We start from the raw sequence: 12,891 nt of genomic DNA, 5'->3' as shown, positions 1-12,891 counted from the left end.
GACCCCTCGGGCAGCCGCCCAAGAAGAGCCCCTTTCCTCATGGAATGGGCTTTTACAGATTTAGGGTGCGGCATTCCAGCCGCAGAATGTGCAAGTTGAATCGTGCTACAGATCCAGCGAGCAATAGTCTGCTTAGAAGCAGGAGCACCCAGCTTGTTGGGTGCATACAGGATAAATAGCGAGTCAGTTTTCCCGACTCCAGCCGTCCTGGAAACATATACTTTTCAGGGCCCTGACTACGTCCAGAAACTTGGAATCCTCCAAGTCCCAAGTAGCCGCAGGCACCACAATAGGTTGGTTCACATGAAAAACTGCTACCACCTGAGGAAGGAATTGGGAACGAGTCCTCAATTCCGCCTTATCCATATAAAATACAGATAAGGGCTTTTTACAAAGCCGCCAATTCTGATACACGCCTGGCCGACGCCAAGGCCCACAGCATGACCACTTTCCACATGATGTATTGTAGCTCCACGGATTTAAGTGGCTCAACTCAATGCGACTTCAGGAAATCCAACACTACGTTGAGATCCCACGGTGCCACTGGAGGCACAAACGGGGGCTGACTATGCAGCACTCCCTTAACAAAAGTCTGAACTTCAGGCAGTGAAGCCAGTTCTATTTTGGAAGAAAATCGATAGAGCCGAAATCTGGACCTTAATGGAACCCAATTTTAGGCCCATAGTCACCTCTGACTTGTAGGAAGTGCAGAAATCGACCTAGCTGAAATTCCTCCTTTGGGGCCTTACTGGCCTCACAGCACGCAACATATTTTCGCCATATGCGGTGATAATGGTTTGCGTTCACTTCTTTCCTAGCTTTAAATAGCGTAGGGACAACTTCCTCCGGAATGCCCTTTTCCTTCAGGATCCGGCGTTCAACCGCCATGCCGTCAAACGCAGCCGCGGTACGTCTTGGAACAGACAGGCCCCCTGCTGCAGCAGGTCCTGTCTGAGCGGCAGAGGCCATGGGTCCTCTGAGATAATTTCTTGGAGTTCTGGGCACCAAGCTCTTCTTGGCCACCCGGAACAATGAGTATAGTTCTTACTCCTCTCCTTCTTATTATTCTCATTACCCTGGGTATGAGAGGCAGAGAAGGGAACACATACACCGACTGGTACACCCACGGTGTTACCAGAGCGTCCACAGCTATCGCCTGAGGGGCCCTTGACCTGGCGCAATATCTTCGTAGCTTTTTGTTGAGGCGGGACGCCATCCTGTCCACCTGTGGCCTTTCCCCACGGTGTACAATCATTTGGAAGACTTCTGGATGAAGTCCCCACTCTCTCGGGTGGAGGTCGTGTCTGCTGAGAAAGTCTGCTTCTCAGTTGTCCACTCCGGGAATGAACACTGCTGACAGTGCTAACACATGATTTTCCGCCCATCGGAGAATCCTTGTGGTTTCTGCCATCGCCATCCTGCTTCTTGTGCCGCCCTGTCGGTTTACATGAGCGACAGCCGTGATGTTGTCTGACTGGATCAGCACCGGCCGGTGTTGAAGCAGGGGTCTAGCCTGACTTAGGGCATTGTAAATGGCCCATAGTTCCAGAACATTTAGGTGTAGGGAAGTCTCCTGACTTTTCCATAGGCCTTGGAAGTTTCTTCCCTGTGTGACTGCCCCCCATCCTGGAAGGCTGGCATCCGTGGTCACCAGGACCCAGTCCTGTATGCCGAATCTGCGGCCCCCTAGAAGATGAGCACTCTGCAGTCACCACCACAGCGACACCCTGGCCCTTGGAGACAGGGTTATCCGCCGATGCATCTGAGGATGCGACCTGGACCACTTGTCCAACAGATCCTGCATGGGACTTGGCGAATGGAAATTCTTCGTAAGAAGCTACCATCTTTCCCAAGGCTCGCGTGCATAGATGCACCGATACCTGTATTTGTATTAGGAGGTCTCCGTCTAGAGACGCCAACTCCTTGGACTTCTCCTCCGGGAGAAACCCTTTTTATCCTGTTCTGTGTCCAGAACCAGACCCAGGAACAGTAGACGCGTCGTAGGAACCAGCTGCGACTTTGGAATATTCAGAATTCAGCCGTGCTGTTGTAGCACTTCCCGAGATAGTGCTACTCCGACGAACAACTGCTCCCTGGACCTCGCCTTTATAAGGAGATCGTCCAAGTACGGGATAAGTACTTCGGCCATTACCTTGGTAAATACCCTCGGTGCCGGGGACAGACCAACGGCAACGTCTAGAATTGGTAATGACAATCCTGTACCACAATTTTAAGGTACACCTGGTGACGAGGGTAAATAGGGACATGAAGGTAAGTATCCTTGATGTCCAGTGATACCCTGAAATTCTCCAGGCTTGCAATAATCGCCCTGAGCGATTCCATTTTGAACTTGAACCTTCGTATATAAGTGTTCAAGGATTTCAATTTTAGAATGGGTCTCACCGAACCGTCTGGTTTCGGTACCACAACATTTTGGAATAGTAACCCCGGCCTTGTTGAAGGAGGGGTACCTTGATTTCACCTGCTGGAAGTACAGCTTGTGAATTGCCGCCAGTACTACCTTTCTCCGAGGGCAGCAGGCAAGGCTGATGTGAGGCAACGGCGAGGGGGAGTCGTCTCGAACTCCAGCCTGTATCCCTGTGATACTACTTGCAGAACCTAGGGATCCACCTGTGGGCAAGAGGAAGCGAGGGAAGATATTTGATCCTGGAACTGGCTGACTGGTGCAGCTTTTTCCTTCTTCCCTTGTCTCTGTGCAGAAAGGAAGCGCCTTTGACCCGCTTGCTTTTCTGAAGCCGAAAGGACTGTACCTGAAAATACGGTGCTTTCTTAGGCTTTTTTGTGAGGAAACCTGAGGTAAAAAATTTTCTTCCCAGCTGTTGCTGTGGATACGAGGTTCAGAGACCATCCCCAAACAATTCCTCACCCTTATAAGGCAGAATCTCCATGTGCCTTTTAAATGCAGCATCACCTGTCCACTGCCGGGTTTCTACTACCCTCCTGGCAGAACGGACATTGCATTAATTCTGGATGCCAGCCGGCAAATATCTCTCTGTGCATCCTTTATATAGAAGACAACGTCTTAAATATGCTCAATGTTAGCAAAATATTATCCCTGTCTTAGCGTATTAATATTATCTGACAGGGTGTCAGACCACGCTGCAGCAGCACTTTCTTTTTCATCCACTAGGGGTCACTGGAGTACTCTTGGGATATGGACGGGCTTCCGTAGGAACACAGCACTGAATATTTAAATTTAGTAACACTCCACCCCTCCATATCCCTGAGCACTTACTCAGTGTTTTTTCTGTGCTGAACGTGGCAACACATGCTTAGCTGAAGTCACGGTTTTGTTGAAGAAACTTTTATTTATTTTTATTTTTATTTTTTCTACTGTTTGACCACATCCCTGTCCCCCTTCCAAAAGGCAGGGTCAGGGATAGTGCAGCTGCTGATTGCAGCACGGGCGTGTCGGGCCTCTCTGAAAGAGCTCCCTCACAGCCCTCACATCCTCCTGCACTGGCTGGCCGGCGCTTACTGAAAAGCCCCGTCGGAGCCTCCGCACGTCTGCAGGAGTGAGGTATGTGAAACGGGGCGGTCAGCTCCCGCTGCCGCCCCGACGTGTGGAGACATAGTGCTGGGTGACGGCAAGGAGCGGCTCTCCCCTCTCAGCCTCCGGCATCTTCCCGCTCAGGCGCCCGCCCATTCCACCCCGCTCAGGCGGCCGCACGTTCGTCCACAGACCTCCGTGCAGGCACCGCGGCTCTCTCCACTCAGGCGCCCGCACGTTCGTCACAGACCTCCGTGCAGGCGCAGCGGCTCTCCCCTCTCAGGCGCCCGCACGTTCGGCCACAGACCTCCGTGCAGGCGCAGCGGCTCTATCCACTCAGGCGCCCACACGTTCGGCCACAGACCTCCGTGCAGGCGCCGCGGCTCTCCCCGCTCAGGTACCCGCCCGTTAGGCCACAGCCTCCGGCCAGGCACCTCGGAACAGCAGCGCTACCTTGGTAGCTGACACGCTATATATAGGAGCCCACCGCTGGGACACACGTAGCGCTCTACGATACCCGCTGGGGGCCCACACGCTGCGCTGCCGCTGTAATAAGATAAACAGCCATTACAGGGGGGACATATCAGTGAAATACTGCAGCAGCAGAGGGATTGTTACAGTATAATCAGTGAATGCACTGTGATTATGTGTATAAGTATAGCAGGGCAGCCATTTTAACAGCTTCCTGTGTCTTCCTCTGTGATTCCAGAACGTTCCTGTCCTACATCTCTTCTCCACCGGAGGCGCAGGGGTGTTCGTGGGAATTTGGGATCAAATTTCATAGTACTGGCCACGTGTATTGCACTGGGCCAGATATATATACAGAGCCACCTTATTGCTATTTTACTGAGTCGTGCAGGTGTCTGTGTTTTGTGTATTGTATTGTCTGTCGCCATAATGAGTAAGGCACCAGCAAAAACTAAAAAGCATATTTGCAAAGTATGTGGCAGTGTGTTACCGGTTGGATCTACCACATGTAACGTATGTTTTGTGGATTCCGTTCAGAATACCATTTCTGCTCCGGTTTTGCAACCAATTTCATCACCGGACCCTCCGTGGGGTATGTTAGTAAATGTACTGGAGAAATTTCAGACTGAAATGACCGCTGCTCGTCTGGAGCGAGAAACGCTAAGATCTGAGTCTAGGGTGAGACCGCCAGAACTACCGGAGGCGTCTCAGCCTTGCGTAGGGTCCAAATCCATTTTGGGCAAACGGGATAATTTTCATATGTCTTATGATTTTCCAGTGTCTGCTATGTTGCAGTCTGACGATTCCATCCCAGACCTCACGGAACACGATGAGGGGGAGGAGGGCGAAGTGGAGTCAGACGGCGAGGATGTTAACAGTTCCGGCATTGATGATCTCATCAGAGCGGTACGGCAGTCGCTAAGGTTTCCTGAAGCTGAGCAGCCTCTCACCAATGATCAGGTCATATTTACTAAACGACGGAAGACGCCAGTAAGTTTTCCTGTGTCGGATTCTCTAAATCAGATGTTAGTAGAATCCAGACAGAATCCAGATAAACGGTTTTCTATACCTCGCAGATTTAAGTCTAGTTATCCGTTTCCAGAATCGGTAACGGGTACATGGGAGAATCCACCAATAGTTGATTCTTCAGTGTCAAAGCTTACCAAGAAATTAACCATACCAGTGCCATCAGCTACTACGCTTAAAGATCCGTCAGATCGTAAGATAGAAACTATGCTTAAATCCATGTATGTAGCAGCAGGTGTGATGCTAAGACCTGGATTGGTTGGCATTTGGGTCACTAAGGCGCTCATAATATGGCTTACAGAACTCAAATCGGCTTTACATGACGAAAACCTGATAATTCAGGTGAATCAAATGATTGAGGCTGTAGAGTATCTCTGTACAGCGTCTACTGACGTCTGTCAGCTCACTTCTCGTATTTCATCTTCGCTAGTTACGGCACGAAGAGCACTCTACCTGCGTACTTATCAAGCGGAGGCAGAGGTCAAACGAAGTATAGAGGCGTTGCCTTACGATGGCAAGAAGTTGTTTGGTCCAGAATTGGACGCATGGATTAAGGAGGCTACGGGAGGTAAGTCTGTGTTCTTACCATTGCCTCCACCTGCGCCAAGAAGAAGGTACGCTGGACCTTCGTTCAAATCCTTTAGACCTCAGCCCTTTCGAGGACGTGGCAGAGGATCAGCCACGCCTGCTAGACGTGGTCGAGGACGTGGTTTCCATCAAACCAACACAACTCGCCAAGACGCTAAGGTTACCGACAAGCCAGTGGCATGACGGGTTACCAGCCCATCTCGGTTCTCCAATTGTGGGAGCACGCCTTCAGACGTTCCATGGGGCGTGGTTCCACACATCCGCGGAGGGCTGGATTCGCAATTTAGTGTTAAAAGGTTACAAAATAGAGTTCGACTGTCTGCCGCCTCTGCGGTTTTTCAAGACAGGATTGCCTCTGTCGGACGACAAGAGGAGAGTTTTGCAAATTGCCATTCAGTCCTTACTGGATTCGGCAGTGTTGATTCCGGTCCCTGTACACCAACAGGGTCAGGGTTATTATTCAAGCCTGTTTGTGGTCCCGAAGCCGGATGGCTCAGTCAGACCAATATTGAACTTAAAGGGCCTCAATCAGTACGTAACTTACTACAGATTCAAAATGGAGTCTCTACGGTCGGTGATTGCGGGGTTAGAGACCAAGGAATTTATGATTGCGCTAGACCTCAAGGATGCGTACTTACACATTCCAATTTGGCAGCCTCATCAGAAATTCTTACGATTTGCAATACGCCAGAACCATTACCAGTTTCAGGCTCTGCCGTTTGGCCTGTCATCAGCGCCTCGGGTATTCACCAAAGTAATGTCTGTGATGATAGCTCACCTCAGATCCCTGGGAGTGACGATAGTTCCGTATTTAGACGATCTGCTCATCAAAGCTCCGTCTCAACAGATACTTACCCAACATGCGCTGCTAACTTACAATGTATTGGTTCACCACGGTTGGATTGTCAATTTCAAGAAATCACATCTGATTCCGTCTCAACGCCTTCAGTTCCTAGGTATGATTCTCGATACGGTCAATCAAAGGATTTACCTACCACAACAGAAAGTACAAATGCTACGCCATCTAGTACAATTAGTACTCAAACCACGCACAGTGTCGGTACACTTGTGCATTCGCCTGTTAGGCACAATGGTGGCAGCTTTCGAGGCGCTTCAGTTCGGGAGATTTCACTCTCGTCCATTTCAGCTGAACGTGCTTGCCCAGTGGTCGGGCTCGCATCTGCAGATTCACCACAGAGTGAGGTTGTCACCAATAGCAAGAGTTTCTCTGCTATGGTGGCTCAAGGAACACAATTTAACCGCAGGAAGACGGTTCGGAGTTTGCAATTGGATAATTCTAACTACGGACGCCAGTCTCAGAGGTTGGGGAGCGGTAATTCAAAATTGTCAGCTCCAGGGTCTCTGGGCGGATCACGAAAAATTGCTGTCAATAAATGTTCTAGAACTCCGCGCGATTTTCAATGCGCTACGACAAGCGGTGCACATGGTTCGCTCTCAGCCTGTCCAAGTGCAGTCGGACAATGCGACAGCGGTCGCATACATCAACAAACAAGGAGGAACGAGAAGCCGCATGGCAATGCGGGAAGTAGCTCGAATCCTCAATTGGGCAGAATACCACCAGGTGATATTGTCGGCCGTGTTCATTCCGGGAGTGGACAACTGGGAAGCGGATTATCTCAGTCGTCGGGATCTTCACCCAGGCGAATGGTCATTAAATCCAGAAGTGTTTCACATGTTGGTTCAGCGATGGGGTTATCCTCAGGTGGACCTGATGGCATCTCGACACAATCATCAAACGCCCCAGTATGTGTCCAGAACAAGAGATCCAAAGGCAGTCGCGGTGGATGCTCTCACTGTCGCGTGGCCGTACAGTCTGGTGTATCTGTTTCCACCGTTTCCGCTGCTCCCTCTGGTGCTAAAACGGATCAAAAGAGAGTCGCTCACAGTCATACTAGTGGCGCCTCATTGGCCTCGGAGAGCTTGGTTCTCGGATCTTCGAGGATTACTCGCAGACGATCCGTGGCCGCTCCCGATACGTCCAGACCTGTTACAACAGGGTCCTTTTCTTTACCCCGATTTAGCGCGGCTGCGTTTGACGGGGTGGCTGTTGAGACCGCCCTCTTAAAAAGAGAGGGCATTCCAGATTCAGTTATACCAACCATGTTACGAGCTAGGAAGCCGGTTACGGCAGCTCATTATTACAGAATATGGCGTGCCTATATAGGTTGGTGTGAAGCTCGGAAATTTCCGACATCAGCTTTCAAGTTATGCCGCCTTTTGTTGTTTCTACAATCAGGCTTAGATGGAGGTTTGCGTTTATCTACACTAAAGGTGCAGGTATCTGCTTTGTCAATTTACTTTCAAAGACGATTGGCTCTATTGCCGTCTATACGCACCTTTCTCCAAGGTGTAATCAGGGTACAGCCTCCTTTCATTCCACCTACAGCGCCATGGGACTTGAATCTGGTTTTGGAGTTCTTACAGTCTTCATATTTTGAACCCTTACAACAAGTGGATATAAAGTTTCTCACTTGGAAAACAATTTTTCTCTTAGCCTTAGCTTCGGCAAGGCGTGTTTCGGATTTGGGTGCCTTGTCATGCAAGCCACCGTATTTGGTGTTTCATGATGACAGAGCGGAACTTCGGACGAATCCCGCCTTCTTACCAAAGGTAGTGTCATCTTTTCACATCAATCAACCAATAGTAGTTCCTGTGTTGACAGCACAGTCTGGAACTCTGGATGTGGTTCGTGCGTTACGCGTTTATGTAACCCGAACGTCTTCAGTTCGTAAGACGGATACGTTATTTGTTCTCTATGATGCTGCCAAGATGGGTTGGCCAGCATCTAAACAAACTTTATCCAGATGGATAAAACTGACCATACGCCAGGCTTACCTTCATGCTAGGTTACAACCGCCTACGTCAGTAACCGCTCATTCCACACGTTCTGTGGGAACTTCATGGGCAGCTGGTCGTGGGGCTTCTGCGACGCAGCTTTGCCGGGCGGCTACATGGTCTTCAGTGCACACGTTTGTGCGCTTTTACAAGTTTGATACTTTTGCGGCATCAGCATCTAGCTTTGGCCGCCTAGTGTTACAAGTGCCAAACTGCTCTCCCGCCCACGGGGGAAGCTTTGGTACGTCCCAAGAGTACTCCAGTGACCCCTAGTGGATGAAAAAGAAAGTAGGATTTTGGTACTTACCAGGTAAATCCTTTTCTTTGAATCCATAGGGGTCACTGGACGCCCACCCAGAGCAGTTTACTTACTTGGGGTTAGTTCTGAGGATCTTATGGTAACACATTTTCACCGACTGGTTCAAGTTACAAGTGCTGGTTAGGGTGTCAACTGTTAGTTGTCAGTAACGTTATGGGTTAACTTCGTTATTGTCAGTTATGTTATATGTAATACTCCATTATTAACCTCTCTTAATTCCTGTTCGGCTCAGTAAAAAACACTGAGTAAGTGCTCAGGGATATGGAGGGGTGGAGTGTTACTAAATTTAAATATTCAGTGCTGTGTTCCTACGGAAGCCCGTCCATATCCCAAGAGTACTCCAGTGACCCCTATGGATTCAAAGAAAAGGATTTACCTGGTAAGTACCAAAATCCTACTATTTATGCTGAGGCAATTGCAGGTTTCAGTATATAACCTGAGTGTGTAAATACAGACTTCAGGATCGCCTCCTGCTTTTTATCAGCAGGTTCCTTCAAAGTGGCCGTATCCTAAGACGGCAGTGCCACCTTTTGACAAACGTGTGAGCGCCTTATCCACCCTAAGGGATATCTCCCAACGTGACCTATCCTCTGGCGGGACAGGGTACGCCATCAGTAACTTTTTAGAAATTACCAGTTTCTTATCGGGGGAAACCACGCTTCTTTACACACTTATTTACACACTTCATTCATTCATTCACTGGCTGCTTTTTCTCCCCAAAAATAAAACCCCTTTTATGTGGTACTTGGGTTCATGTCAGAAAATGCGTAACACATTTTTTCATTGCCGAGATCATGTAACGGATGTTCCTAGTGGATTGTGTATATGTCTCAACCTCGTCGACACTGGAGTCAGACTCCGTGTCGACATCTGTGTCTGCCACCTGAGGTAACGGGCGTTGTTTGAGCCCCTGATGGCCTTTGAGACGCGGCTGAGAAGCCGGCTGTCCCACAGCTGTTACGTCATCCAGCCTTTTATGTAAGGAGTTGACACTGTCGGTTAATACCTTCCACCTATCCATCCACTCTGGTGTCGGCCCCACAGGGGGCGACATCCCATTTATCGGCCTCTGCTCCGCCTCCACGTAACCTTCCTCATCCAACATGTCGACACAGCCGTACCGACACACCGCACACACACAGGGAATGCTCTGACTGAGGACAGGACCACACAAAGTCCTTTGGGGAGACCGAGAGAGAGTATGCCAGCACAGACCAGAGCGCTATATAATGCAGGGATTAACACTATAACTGAGTGATTTTTCCCCAAATAGCTGCTTGTATACATATATTGCGCCTAAATTTAGTGCCCCCCTCTCTTTTTAACCCTTTGAGCCTGAAAACTACAGGGGAGAGCCTGGGGAGCTGTCTTCCAGCTGCACTGTGAATAGAAAATGGCGCCAGTGTGCTGAGGGAGAAGCCCCGCCCCCTTTTCGGCGGACTTTCTCCCGCTTTTTCTGTAATACTGGCAGGGGTTATTTTACATCTATATAGCCTCTGGGACTATATATGATGTATATTTGCCAGCCAAGGTGTTATTTATTGCCCTCAGGGCGCCCCCCCCCAGCGCCCTGCACCCATCAGTGACCGAAGTGTGAGGTGTACATGAGGAGCAATGGCGCACAGCTGCAGTGCTGTGCGCTACCTTGGTGAAGACCGAAGTCTTCTGCCGCCGATTTTCCGGACCTCTTCGTGCTTCTGGCTCTGTAAGGGGGACGGCGGCGCGGCTCCGGGAACGAACACCAAGGTCGGGTCCTGCGGTCGATCCCTCTGGAGCTAATGGTGTCCAGTAGCCTAAGAAGCCCAAACTACCACCTGTTAGGTAGGTTCGCTTCTTCTCCCCTTAGTCCCTCGCTGCAGTGAGTCTGTTGCCAGCAGATCTCACTGAAAATAAAAAACCTAAATATACTTTCTTTCTAGGTGCTCAGGAGAGCCCCTAGTGTGCATCCAGCTCAGCTGGGCACAAGAATCTAACTGAGGTCTGGAGGAGGGAGCCAGTGCACACCAGGTAGTCCTAAAGCTTTCTTTAGTTGTGCCCAGTCTCCTGCGGAGCCGCTAATCCCCATGGTCCTTACGGAGTCCCCAGCATCCACTTAGGACGTTAGAGAAATATATATATATATATATATATATATATATATATATATATATATATATATATATATATATACACATACACACACTAGGGTCTCAATCTCTGCTGATAAGGTACCTGTCCACGCTGCCACAGCGCTATAAACCCATGCCGACACAATCGCCGGTCTGAGTAGTGTACCAGAATGTGCACGCTATCTGCAGGATCCCTGAGAATAGCTGTTACGTCAGGGCTACCTTTTGGGCAAACGTGACACCCTAGGGGAAGATTCCCATCGTGTCCTGGCCCTAGTGGGGAAAGGATACTGCCTGAGAATCCTTTGTGGGAAGCTGCAGTATCTTGCCTGGAGATTCCCGCTCTTTTTCTTCATGAGAGGAGGGAAATTTACCTCAGCTTTCTTCCCCTTAACATGTGTACTCTTGTGTCAGGGACAGATGAGTCATCAGTGATATGCAAATCATCTTTTATTACAATAATCATATATTGAATACTTTTCTGCCACTTTGGCTGTAACTTTGCATTATCGTAGTCGACAGTGGAGTTAAACTCCGTGTCGATATCAGTGTCTATTATTTTGGATAGTGAGCATTGAGAGACTCTGATGGTCTCTGCGACATAGGGACAGACATGGGTAGATTTCCTGTCTGTTCTCTAATCTTTTGTGCAATAAATTCACCTTAGCACCTAATTACACATATCCAAACAGGTGTCGGCGTTGTCGACGGAGACACCTTCTCACACATATTTGCTCCATCTCCTCCTTAGGGGAGCCTTTTACCTCAGACATGTCGACACACACGTACCGACACACCACACACTCAGGGAATGCTTATCTGAAGACAATTCCCTCACAAGGCCCTTTGGAGAGACAGAGAGAGAGTATGCCAGCACACACCCCAGCGCTATTAACCCTGGAATAACAGTAACTTAATGTTAACCCAGTAGCTGCTGTTTATATTGATTTTTGCGCCTAATTATGTGCCCCCCCTCTCTTTTTACCCTCTTCTACCGTGTAACTGCAGGGGAGAGACTGGGGAGCTTCCTCTCAGCGGTGCTGTGGAGGAAAAACATGGCGCTGGTGAGTGCTGAGGAAGAAGCCCCGCCCACTCAACGGCGGGCTTCTGATACCGCTTTCATGTACAATTTTGGCGGGGGCTCATACATATATACAGTGCCCAACTGTATATTATGCATACTTTTGCCAAAGAGGTCTCTAATTGCTGCCCAGGGCCCCCCCCCCTGCGCCCTGCACCCTTACAGTGACCGGAGTATGTGGGTGTAGTGTGGGAGCAATGGCGCACAGCTGCAGTGCTGTGCGCTACCTCATGTGAAGACTGGAGTCTTCTGCCGCCGATTTCGAAGTCTTCTTGCTTCTGTCACCGGCTTCTGTCTTCCTGCTCTGCGAGGGGAACGGCGGCGTGGCTCCGGGATCGGACGACAAAGGGTGAGATCCTGTGTACGATCCCTCTGGAGCTAATGGTGTCCAGTAGCCTAAGAAGCAGGACCTAGCTTCAGAGAGTAGGGCTGCTTCTCTCCCCTCAGTCCCACAATGCAGGGAGTCTGTTGCCAGCAGAGCTCCCTGAAAATAAAAAACCTAACAAAATACTTTCTTACAGCAAGCTCAGGAGAGCTCACTTAACAGCACCCAGCTCGTCCGGGCACAGATTCAAAACTGAGGTGTGGAGGAGGGACATAGAGGGAGGAGCCAGAGCACACCAGAATCTAAATTCTTTCTTAAAGTGCCCTGTCTCCTGCGGAGCCCGTCTATTCCCCATGGTCCTTACGGAGTCCCCAGCATCCACTAGGACGTTAGAGAAAACTATTATGTAAAAGTGCCGAGTCCATACCTACTGCGCACAGCTGGATGACATCATCTACATACTGCAGCGCATCAACTATTCCAGCGCAATATTCACATTAAATCTAAAATGAATTAGAAGATTTTTCACAGAGCTTGTCCCACTGCTGATGTTCTTTGGTCTTCTCGGTGCTTGGATAAGGAACCAACTACCCAGGTAGCCGGCAGAGA

General features: G+C 49.6%; 1 protein-coding gene across 4 annotated transcripts in view; it reads right to left on the bottom strand.

Moving 5' to 3' along the window:
• LOC134945910 (serine/arginine repetitive matrix protein 2-like) overlaps positions 1–12,891 on the bottom strand; it is a 115,263-nt gene that overhangs the window by 31,808 nt on the left and 70,564 nt on the right. The window lies entirely within an intron of this gene.

The sequence above is a fragment of the Pseudophryne corroboree genome, chromosome 7 (assembly GCF_028390025.1).
Source record: "Pseudophryne corroboree isolate aPseCor3 chromosome 7, aPseCor3.hap2, whole genome shotgun sequence".
Lineage (NCBI taxonomy): Eukaryota > Metazoa > Chordata > Amphibia > Anura > Myobatrachidae > Pseudophryne > Pseudophryne corroboree.
The sequence above is the reverse complement of the archived record's forward strand: the minus strand, read 5'-3'. Positions and strand labels throughout refer to the sequence as shown.